Here is a 12,319-nt window from a genome sequence, read left to right as displayed (position 1 = left end):
GAATGAAGAACTTCCTGTAAGAGTCGGAGCCCACGACATCACAGGGCTATCCGGGAGAGGAGTTAAGAAGGCCACTACCGAGGGCCAGAGACGCAGACTGTCATCAAGTTCTACAGAAATCTGCTCCTATTTGCGAGAATCTCTAAGAAACCTCTCACCGATGATCTCAGTCTGCACCGCAAAGCGTCTGGTTCTCAGGCACTGCCGGATAAGCTGCCTCGAGTGTCCCACGGCCCAGCATACACTGCCCATTTCATCTTCCAACTAAAGTAAGCCACCGTGCACGAGAAGAATAGCTTCCGCCTCTTTTATGTAAAAATTAAAAGCTTATGTTGCTTTCTTTAGCCAACTCTAACTCAGGACACATAAGGAAGGGGTGGTGAGAGAGGCAGCGCCCATTTCTCTTTTCCGATGCAGAAGGCACCTTAGAAGGGGCACAGTGAGGCCTGCTTGACAACGAGCAATGCGCCCATCCCACCCTCTGTCAATGAAGCCTCTGTCCACTCTCCTGGCACCCATTGTATCTGCCAACTAAGGGGAACACAATGCTTCTGTTCTACTTGATGCAACTATTCTCTGCACACCCCAAACTCACTTATGTGTTCCCCAAAAGCGGAGCCAAAAAGTCCCATTTATTACTGCATCTATCAATGGTTGATGGGTATTTGTCTTCCGGTTGAATCACAAGAGCTCTTGACGATGCTGCAATTTGAATATGGGGCTATAGATTTAAGTCACTCCACAGGAGATGGGGCAGAAAGGATGCCGGTGCTGAGATGCAAAGCTTTGTCCACTCCCAAACAGGAAGACAGCATGCCTGGCTGTTACTCTCCGCATTTCTCCAACTGGCCACGTGACCATTGTTTGCTTTCATCATTTTCTTCTTCTCCTGCTCGTGGGGATCATGGACACCCAACACGCGTAAGTGGAATCTGCAGCCCCCCGCCCCGAACACTGAGCTGATATCAGCTGCCCCATCATTGTCAGGTGACCCCCTCTGTGCAGGAGTCCAGCCAGGTCTCTCCAACTGCTGGGGCCCCCAGCAGAGCCCAGTGGCTGTCACCGGCGTGGGTTAGCCAGTGAGTGCCTGACTCTAGGGAGACAGGAGCGCCCAGGAGAGGAGCAGGGCCACACATCCTGCCACCTCCCACCCCCATGTCTAACCCTTAAAAACTTATAGCCAGGTCCTCTTGATGGGTATAAAAGTTAATTTGTCCTTCAATTAATGGAATCTCTATCCCCCTTTCTCTGAAATACGATAGATTTTAGAACCACTATTCTCACTGAAATCACTTCTAAAAGGCATGCGTTAACTCATTGATCTAGGCTGGGTAGCTGTGTTGATTACATGGGGGGGGGGGGTTCATGGATTTAGCATTCTGCTTTGTACCAAGGAAAAAGCTTATTTCAGGACTTCAAAGTCTAGCTCTCCCAGGCAGCCAGTTCTCAGATGTGTGCTGCCGGTCAAGGACAAGGAAAATATGTGTGATGGTTCAGTGCAATTCCTACCTTCCACGCCCGAGAAGCCAGTGGAGACGATGTCTCCCTTAATGATAAATGCTTTAAAGAACAAGGGATAATGAACTTTTTCTTTCATAAAAAAGGAAAAAAAATGGTCTCACCCCCCAAATGTCCAGGTTAGAATGCCAGTTTCTAAATCTTCTCTCTCTCCCTCCCTCTCTCCCTGTCTCTGTCCACATGTGCATGCAAACACACACAATCATTTTCTTAATCTCAAAGCCATGAAGACCTGGGGCTACCTAGCCCCATGATCATCTTTGGTATGACTGAGTAAATCATCAGGAATTTTGTTTGCACAAGGACTTTCTAGAGGCCTCTGTTCTCCCAAACTCTCCCAATGATAACAGGCATCAGTGACACTTGTTAAAAATACAGCTTTACAAGTGTTTCCCCTGGAAATTCTGACTCAGTAGGAAGGAGGGTGTTATGAGCTTCCGTGGGGACACTTTGTAAAAAATACAGATGTCTGAGTCCCCAGCCCAGGCTTACTGAATCTGAATTTCTAGAGTGGGCCCAGGAAACTATGATTTTAAAAAGTTCCTTGTAATTTTAATGAAAAAAAAAAATGAGCCAGTTTGGGTAGCTGGACCAGATGAAACAGTCAAGATTTTGGACTGATTGTCACATTGTAAGACTGAGATTCTTGAGTAATGAGTCTTGCAGCTAGAGTCAACCTCGAGGGCAGGAGCGCTGAGTAAACAGGAAACCGCTGGGAAGTGAAGACGGAGGGAATGCAGCGGCCTACTAAGAGTCTCGCCCGCCTTAGAGTTTTCCTCTCCTCCTCTCTCTGAGCTGGCTGCGATCTTATGTGAACATCTGAGCAGTTAACCAGGGCTTTAAACACTTCCCTTCAATTGATTAGCAAATTATTTCCTTCCCCTGGCAATGTCACTTGCAATTTTTTTTAAAACAAAAAAAAGACATGACATTTTTCTCTATATATTTTGACTTTTTCAAATTTCTGAAGATTTGCAATAACAAAATAAATACCCATTTACCTAAAGTCACCAACTGCTAATATTTTACAATGTTTGTCTCTCTTCCCCTTACCCTCCCTCTCACTCTATCTGCAGCTGACCTCATTACATTCCACCCCTAAATACTTCAGTATGCATCTCTCATGAACAGGACATTATCCTATTACCTTACTTAACCACAATACTATTATCACACTGAGAAATTTAATACTGATGAAATAATATTATTTAATATACAGCCAATAATCTATTCTCTCCAATTGCCTAAGTCATGTTCATTTCAGCTGTTATTTTAAATCATCCAGGATCCAATTAAGGATTACCTATCACATTCTATCTTCATCGTTGCTTTAGTCTCCTTTAACCCAAAATAATCCTTTGTGAGATCAATACATTTGAAGAGTCCAGTTCACTTCTTTTATATCCACAACTCAGACTCCTCTGATTGTTTCCTTATTCGATTCAACATATTTTTGGCAGGAATACTACAGAGATGATAGTGAATCTTTCTTGGAACATCCCATTAGGAGAATGTGTTCTCAGTTTTTCCCCTTATTGCTGATGTTGAATTTGATTAGTGGATAAGGTAGTAGACTCTAATTCTTTCTTTTAAAGGTACACTTTCCTCTCTGCAATACGTAAGTATTTGTAAGCTAAGACTATTTGAATTTTTTATCTCCTTCCTCCTAAGAATTTTCTTTTTTTAAAAAAAAAAAAGATTTTTTTTTTGTGGGACCCTCGCTGGTGGCCGGGGACCGAACTGGCACTACAGAGGCTGCAGGCAGCCTCGCAACCCAGCACTCAACCGCTGCGCCACCAGGGGAGGCCCTTTAGTTTATTTATTTATACAGGCACTGGGTACAGTAAGAAGTGCGGGAGGGTGAGAGAATTCACCAGAGTCAGAGTGGGGAACAGAACAGGCAGACTGACGAAGTACACTGCTGAGGGGAGCAGCGGGCGCGGCAGGAGAGGTCTGCACGCCATGTGGGACTCTCACCGGCTGCCGGGGATCGAACCAGCACTGCAGAAGTTGTGGGCAGCTTCGCAGCCCAGTGCTCAACTGCTGCACCACCAGGGGAGCCCTCCCCATGAATTTTCATCCAATTATTTGGGCAGTCATTGATTTACTTTGCTTGCATCAATAATTATGCTAATGGATGAGGGTGATTTTTCTAATTCTATTGTCCTTTCTACTTTTACTAGCCAGCAATCTTCATTAAGGAAGAACTTTTAGCTCTCCTTCCACTTTTCTTTTCTTTTTTATTCTTATACAAGGGTTATTTGTTTTTTAACAAAATGTATAATTATCTGTTACTATCTTTCTTTGGATGTGTAAATTGGCCAAAAATTGGCCAGTGGGCCCATGTCCATTCTCCTTTTCTAATACACAAGTTTAGTGCTCTGTACTCTCCCCTCCGTACTGCCTGAACAGCAACCTCTAGATTCTGGGTATGTTGTGCTTTCATTTTCATGTTCATTGCATTCAAATACTTTCTGATTTTCCTTTTGATTTCTTCTTTGACCCCTGGATTATTTATAAGTGGCATTTAGTTTTCACATTCTTGGGGATTTTCCAAAATCTGTTATTTATTTCTAATCTAATTCCATTTTCTTCAGAGCTAATACGCTGCATCACTTAATTCCTTTGAAATTTTTGAGACTCATTTTTGGCCAGAATACAGTCTATCTTGGTAAATGTTAACTCTGAACTACAGAGAAAAATTACTGATGGGTGGGGGTGTGCTGTAAATGCCAATCAGGTCAAGTTAGTACACTGTTTGGGTCAAGTCTTCTACAGCCTTACTGATTTTCTGTCTAGAAGTTCTATTAATTGCTGAGAAAGAGATACAGGAATTCCCAACCAGTTGTGAATGCGTCCATCTTCCCCTGTGGGTCTCAGTTTTTGCTTAATGTATTTTTAAATTCTGTTATCAGTGAAAACATAATTGAACCCCTTTATCATGATGAAACCCTGTATTAGTTTTCTATTGCCACATAAGAATCACCACGAGTTTAGTGGCTTAAAACAACACAAATTCATTATCTCAGAGAACCCGCTGATCTGGACTGTGAGCACAGGCTAGTCTGTTCCCCTGCATAGGCTCTCCCAAGTCTGAAATGAAGGTGCAAGCGCCAGGGCTCAAATCTCCTATCAGTCTTGGGGACTTCTTCCTAGTTCATTGCTTGTGGGCAGGAAGCACTGCCTTGTGGTTGTATGGCGGAGATTCCCATTTCCTTGGTAGCTGTTGGCCAAAGGCCACTTCCAGCTCCTGAGGCTGTTCACAGCTGCTGCCACATGACCCTCTTTCACAATGTGGTCGTTATTCCTTCAAGGCCACCAGGAAAGCATCTGCTTCTGTTTCTTTGTTGAGGACTTTGCTAATTAAGTCAGATCCACCATAGATAATCTCCCTTTTTGATTCATTTGAAGTCAACTAATTAGGGGCCTTAAACACACCCACAAAGTGTCTTTTGCCACTGAACATAATCGTGGAAGTGACCATATCATAATTCTGGTTCCTGCTCACACTCACGGCCAGGGGATTACTAAAGTTGTGTACACCTGGGAGAAGGAATCCTGGGAGTCATCTTAAATGAGTTCTTATCTCCCTGGCAATATTCTTTGCTATGAAGTCTAAATTTAAAAAAAAGAAATCTAGGGGCCTCCCTGATGGTGCAAGGGGTTAAGCACTGCCCTATGAAGCAATCCTCAGTCTCTGCAGCACGAGTTTTATCCCCGGCCAGCCAGGGAGCTACCCACATGGCACAGCAGACCTCTCCTGACTTGCCTGCTGCTGCTGCTCCCCACATCAGTGTATTTCAGTCAGTCTGCCTGTTCTGTTCCCCGCTCTGTCTCTGGTGAATCCTCTCACCCCCTACACTTCTGGCCTGTACCCCAGCTCTTGTGTGCATAAATAAATCTTAAAAAAAAAAGAAATCTAAATTGTCTTATAGTAATATAGTTGCTCCAGCTTTACTTATTAGTGTATGTTTTTCCATCCTTTTCCTATTAACCTGTTTGTGTTTTATATTTAAAGTTACCTAACTGTAGGTAGCATATAATTGAATCTTGCTTTTTAATCCAATCTTTGCTTTTTAATTGGAGTGTTTAGATCATTTATATTGATTATATGGATTAGTCTTCAGTACTGAAACACTTTAGATATTCATCAAAGCATTGGGATATTAGAAATCAGCTCAAAATTCAGAACCCTCAGCATCAACTTGCTAGTTTCTATCATGATTTTTGGTGTCTATAGATAGCTTCAAACTAAAAAGGTAGAAACTAAGTTGATTCAGAGTCTTCGTGGTTCTTTCTAAGCTTTCTTTCCTCCAGCCTCCTCAGGTTACCAATGCCAAAATCAATATCCTTCCTTAATTTTTTTAAATGAAGATCACATCCTGTTTAGAGTCTATATTTGGCAAGACTTTCTATACTCCCTAGCTCCCTTATCTACCACTGACGCGGCTCTTGCTTGCTTGCAAAGAACGCATCCTTCTTCTATTATGAGCATGTTTGTAAATCCAGACAAAACAAAATAAAATGCTTCACAGGACAAATTTCATTGCAAATGATACTATCATAACACAAATTTTCATATAATACAAGTTCTTTAATCCCCAATATTGACCTCATTTCTGGTAAGTGATGTTGAGCACGCACACGCACCATTCAAAGAATTACATAGGACAAGTCATATGGATTTCAACTCATATAAGAAGGACTTGGATTTCAGTTTTGCTCTGCCCTTACTGTGATTTCCTTATCACAGTAACATCTCTAAGCATCACTTTCCTTATTTGGCAAAATGTGGATAATTATAATTTTGTTAAGAAAAGGACACCAAAATTTGAATGGGGTGAAATGGGCTGTGGCGTAGCATTTCAAAATCTGACTGGAGTACTAACCTATCTACCTAAGATTTATTTAATTATCTTGGGAATGTACTTGTGTTTTACTTTCTATATCTTATTTGACTGGAATTCAGATTCTCTGAAGCTACATTTTAATTCATAGATTTCTGTCCAGTAGAAAAGATCTCAAAGGTTGTGATTTGATTGCTTTGTAGAACACTAACCAGTTTTGAAACAATCCTAGAAATCTTATTCCAATCCCCCCCTTTTTTCTCAAAATCCTATAAATACCAAGTTCCTGAAACTGTTCTTGAAATCAGCTTAACCCTGTTATGGTTCCCATCATTAATGAGATGAATAAATTCTTCACATGTATTCATTCTGTGCTTGTGTTAGATTCATGTTTTTATAAATACTTTTTATACAAAGTATATTGGGACTGTACCTATATAATAAGGTTATATGAGAATGAATTAAAATAGTGAGAATAAAGTAATTAATTTATAAGGTCCTAATATATACTAAGTATTTGATGAATGTTAGCTATTATTATTAACTATTATCAAATAAAGTTTGATCCATAGTAAATAAAAAATGCTTTAGTCTCCTGTAACCTAAAATAATCCTTTGTGAGATCAATACATTTGAAGCGCACAATTCAGTTCTTTTATATCCATAACTTAGACTCCTCTGATTGTTTTCTTATTCAATTCAACATATTTTTGACTAAAGCATACGCCAAACTTCACCCAGATATTGTAATTTACCCAGATTTTATAGTTATTGGGATCTCTAACTGTAAACAGAATAAGCATTCTGTTCCATAAAGAAAAAGGAATACAATTTCCCACCTACAATGGCCAATAAAAGATTAAAATTGGGACTAAAGTAAAAATCAGTATTTTCCCTCTCCCTCCTGCTCCAAATACACCCACTATTATCCCTCATTTTATTTCCTTTATTTTTAGTAGGTTATTCTCCATTCTCTTTCAAGTTTTTAATAGCTATGTTCATTCTATCTTTCTTTGTCTCATTTCCATAACTGCTAAAAACAGTGGTTTCCCATGGAAAACCTGTTTCCTAAAACAAACTCAAGGACTGGCTACTAATTTCTGTGATTTTGACTGCTATTTCTGTTCAAACATCTTTCTCAGATTATAAATCCTTAAAAGAGAACTCAGTCAATTTTAGTTTAGTTCTTTTTTTTTTTTTTTTTTTTTTTTTACTTTTAGGGTTTTCTGTGGTCTGTTTTTTAGAACCTGGCATAATAGTTAAATCAGCTTTGGTTAGGAACTAAGCGAACTGTATAAATGTTGAAACAACACTTCAAAAGCAATTCATTACCTTTCCACACTGATGTCTACAGGAGAATCAAAAAGCATCTATAGAAAGAACACAAATCACCAGGGCACAACATTTCTACATGCGAATACAAGGGAACCAAATGGAGCAGCGCTGTACAGAAACCACGAGAGCCTGGGCCATCAAATGCGTTTTAAATACCTTCAAACATTGAAACAGAAAGCAGAACCCACTGTGCTCATTTTAAAAAGCAAATAAATGAATATAGGAACTGAGATCAGGATGAAACGCTCAGCTGTGCTCCGTTCCAGTGAACCACAGCAGAGTAAGTTGAATGAAAGGGAAGAAGACAAACAACACATGCAGCGCCAAAGTGGGCTTCATAGTTGCAGCGTTTGCTTGTGTGTCTGGGCAAGTTCCGACATGTACATATTCAGATACATACATGTGATAATGCTTGTATACATGTGCTTCATATATATTCACACAAACACACACACATCCCAGCCTTTGAAATGAGAGAATACTGCCGAGAAAGCGGAGACCCCAGAGTTGAGGGAGCCCTCACTCAAGATTGCTCCGGTCCCTCGCTGCTCAAGTGCGCCCCCGCCCTGCAGCTTGCTAGAAATGCCGTCCGGGCTCCACCCCACACCCCCTGAATCAGAAGCTACATTTTAACCAGATTGATTTGCGTGCCCAAATTCAACTTTGAGAAGCACTGCTCTAGATCCATGGCCCCCACGACCAAAGCGACTACCCACCTATGTCTATTTAACAGTTGGAAGAAATGTGGTCATTGAGATGGAAAAACTGCATTTTATTTCAATTAAAATTTCAATTTAAAGACAAATACCTAATTCAGTCATAGGAATACTTCTAATATGTTCGGAACAACTCAGGTATATGAATCTAAAGATGAAGTGTTTCTAATGAAAATTAGCACCTGAATTGAGAAGTGCTGTAAGTGTAAAATATACACCAGATTTCTAAGACTTAGCATGAAAAAAATTGTGTAAAATATGTCATTGATAGTTTCTATAACGACTATTGGTTAAAATGATAAAATTTCAGGTAAGCTGCGTTAAATTTAATCATGAAGTTCATGTGCTTCTCTTTAACTTTTTTAAAGTACAAAAAGTGAACTACTGAAAACCACTAGAAAAGCAGATGACTAGAAAGTTATGCTCTGGTATTATTCCCACTGGACAGTGCTGCTTTAGATCCATGGTTCTCAAACTATAAAATTACTAGTGCCTGGGACGCAACCCCAAAAATTCTGAAGAAATTGGTCTGGGATGGGCCTGTACATTCAGATTTTTTAATTTTCCTCAGTGGTTCTGTCAGACTGCCAAGGTTGAACACCACTGCCCCAGCTCAATATAGATTCATGAATCCCAACTGAGAAAAATGAGCTCTCAAGGACCTCCTGTCTTTGGGGAGCACCCTTCATTCATTAACTGAAATGTGGAGCTGGGACTGTAGCTAGCTACTGTGCTAGCTGTGTGACTCTCGGAACATTCTTTAACCTCTCTGTGCCTCAGTGTTTTCATCTGTAATGATGAAATCAATAATCTCTACCTGTACTGAAGGTTAGCCAAGCCAAGAGAATTAAGAAGTGATTCAGGTCATCAGACAAACCCCAGATGAGGGGCAGTGTCCTACATACCTGAGTGTCCATACCAAAACTGCCCAGGTCATCATGGAAAACAAGGAAAGTCTGAGGAACTGTCACAGCCAAGAGGAGCCCAAGGAGACATGAAGGTCAACTGTACCAAGGCATTCTGGAAGGAACAGGAAAATACATTAAGTAAGAACTAACGAAATTCAGGCCTTTCCTGGTGGTGCAAGGGGTTAAGACACAACTATGAAGCTGTCCACAGCCACTGTAGCACGAGTTCGATTCCCCGGCTGGTCAGGGAGATAGCCACATGGTGCAGCAGACCTCTCCTGTCTCGCCTGCTGCTCCCCTCAGCAGTGTATTTCGTCTGCCTGTTCTGCTCCCCACTCTGTCTCTGGTGAATCCTCTCACCCCACCCCCCATACCTCTGGCCTGTACCCCAGCTCTTATATGCATAAATAAATCTTTAAAAAAAAAAACCAAGAATTAATGAAATTCAAAGAAAGACAGGTGTGAGTTCATCGATCAAAACTGGTTCATTGCTTGCAGAAGACCCACAAGCCAAGTAACAGTAAGAGATTTGTTAACCAACAGGAAAATAATCCCAACTGCAGTTGTGCTTCCTTAAATGCTATCATAGGCCTCATGGAAAGGCCCTGGATTCTGGTGTAAATAATTAGGGGGCTGTCTCTACTAATTCAAGAGCATCTAAGATCTGTTCTCTATGGACAAATGCCTCTATAAAAAAGAACCCGAGTTCTAACCACCACAATAAGGAAGGCACCGTGAGTTCAGTATTGCATGCTGAAGAGAAAAGGAAACACGCTGTGTAACAGCAACCGTGTTCGGGACTCACAGCCCCAAAGTTAGCCCTGGAAACCCCCGAAGGTCTACATAATTATTTGCAAGACTCCCTTTATGCAAGTGATCTGTTTTCCAAGTAAATCTCGATCATACAAAACACATGCCCTGGGGTAGCAGCAGGAGGACATGGAGCAGGATCTCTATGACCTGAGCAGGCAGGGTAAAGGAGGGTCCTGGAGTCCTCGGTGGCTTTTCAGGCTTTTATTGGGATTTAGCAGGTACACGGCAGGCAGGAGTGCTGGGGGGCCGGGAGGCTGGCAGGCCTCCTAGCCCCCAGCAAATCTCACTCTACCTGGCTCTCCGGCATTGTCGCCTGTTCTCTCTGCTTCTCTGTTCTCTGCTTCTTCTGGCGTCTCCATGACGCCGCCCTTATAAGCCCAGCCTTAGCCCAGGTGTACCCACTTATGCATGCCCACACCCACTCCAGGTGCCCGCCATCAGGCATGCGTTCAGGACCGCAGGGATCCATCATCCATGCTCATGGCGGGAAGGCAGAAAAGCCTGAAAATCACTTACCCTACACCTGGCACAAGACATAGACTGAAACAAAATAAAACATCAGGAAACTGGGCCTAAATAGCTATAAGCAATCACGGGCAATGTGCACAGGGAGACATTGGACATTGGGCCCGAGTGACAACAGTCTGAAGGCTGAGGACTGTCAGAGCCCTTGTGTGGCAGGATGACTCCCCCAGGCCACAGGCCCGGCAGCCGGTCCACATATCCGAAGGTCTAGGAGGAAACCCCTAGGCCCGTGGGGGGTGGCCTGGAAAGGTGGTAGACTGGCAAGCCTCCCAGCCCCTGGAGAATCTTTTTTTTTTTTTAATGGGACCCTCGCCGGCGGCCGGGGAACGAACCGGAGCTGCAGAGGCTGCGGGCAGCCTCACAGCCCAGCGCTCAACCGCTGCGCCACCAGGGGAGGCCCTACGTTCTTTTCTTTTCTTTTTAAGATTTATTTATACAAGCATTGGGTACAGTCGGAAGCGCGGGAGAGTGAGAGAATTCACCAGAGCGGGGAGCAGAGCAGGCAGAGGGACCGAAGTACACTGCTGAGGGGAGCAGCGGGCGGCAGGAGAGGTCTGCGCGCCATGTGGGGGATCGAACTGGCACTGCAGAGGCTGTGGGCAGCTTCGCAACCCAGCATTCAACCGCTGCACCACCAGGGGAGGCCCGCCCCCTGGAGAATCTTAATTCTCTCTGGGCTTGCTCTGATGTTCTCCCGTGGTCTCCAACACATCGTCCTCTGCCGCCCTTACATGCTCAGCCTCCAGCTCAGGCGCGCCCACTCACGCACGCCTACACCATAGTCCAGGTGTCCGCCGTCAGGCATGGTATCCCGAGCCCACGCTCCCAAGCACCTCCTGCATTCGCGGCTGCAGGTGATGGCTACAGAGGCCAACGGTGCAAAAGCCTGAGCAATCTTCATTTCCCCTATGGTACCCTTCTGAATGTTCGCGTTCTTCTCAGAGCACTCTCCCTACCAGCTGAGAATGTGGCAGTCACTTCCCCTCCCGGAGCCTCTACCACCGTCTGTGAAGTGGCAGGAACACCAGGGGTTGCCTCGTGGATGAAACAGTCATATAGTGGGGGGTAGGGGGTGGGGGGGGCGAGGAGACAGGGGTTGGCACCTTTTTCTATGAAAGCAAGTATCTGAGTGTGAGGGCAGGAAGGCCACTGAGCAGGTTTTCTATGATTCCAGCAGACCAGACCGGGTAAAGGAGGAGAGAGTCCTGGAGCCCTCAGTGGCTTTTGCGGCTTTTATTGGGATTTACCAGGCACACAGCAGGCAGGGGTGCTGGGGGGCCGGGAGGCTGGCAGCAAGTTCTCACTCTGTCTGGGCTCTCTGGTGTTCTCAGGTGGTCTCTGCTGCTCTGCTCTCTCGTGGTTCTGCTTCTGCTGCTCTGCTTCTGCTGGCGTCCCCGTGACGCCGCCCTTAAAAGCCCAGTCCTTAGCCCAGGTGAATCCCATCCACATATGCCCACACCCAGCTCCAGGTGCCCGCCATCAGGCATGCGCTCAGGACCACAGGGACCCCTATCCTAATGGCAGGAGGGCAGAAAAGTCTGATATTTACCTTACCCTACGCTGGGACTTTGTGAGCCACAGTCTCCGTCACAACTCTGCTGTCGTCAGTCAGCCTCGGCCATGGGCAACGCGGACACGAGTGGAGGTGCTGCAGCGT

The 12,319-nt window shown here is 43.9% G+C and overlaps 1 long non-coding RNA gene across 1 annotated transcript in view; it reads right to left on the bottom strand.

Moving 5' to 3' along the window:
* LOC129145897 (uncharacterized) overlaps nt 1-12,016 on the bottom strand; it is a 105,612-nt gene extending 93,596 nt beyond the window's left edge. Inside the window, exons 1-2 of the long non-coding RNA XR_008552050.1 lie at nt 11,910-12,016; nt 9,322-9,436 (exon numbers count right to left, since the gene is read on the bottom strand). This is a non-coding gene — a long non-coding RNA (uncharacterized LOC129145897). The remainder of the gene's footprint in view (nt 1-9,321; nt 9,437-11,909) is intronic.
* Nucleotides 12,017-12,319: the final 303 nt, after the last annotated feature.

This window comes from Talpa occidentalis, unplaced genomic scaffold (genome assembly GCF_014898055.3).
Source record: "Talpa occidentalis isolate TD23 unplaced genomic scaffold, MPIMG_talOcc4v2.1 talOcc4.15, whole genome shotgun sequence".
Taxonomy (NCBI): Eukaryota; Metazoa; Chordata; class Mammalia; order Eulipotyphla; family Talpidae; genus Talpa; species Talpa occidentalis.
The sequence above is the reverse complement of the archived record's forward strand: the minus strand, read 5'-3'. Positions and strand labels throughout refer to the sequence as shown.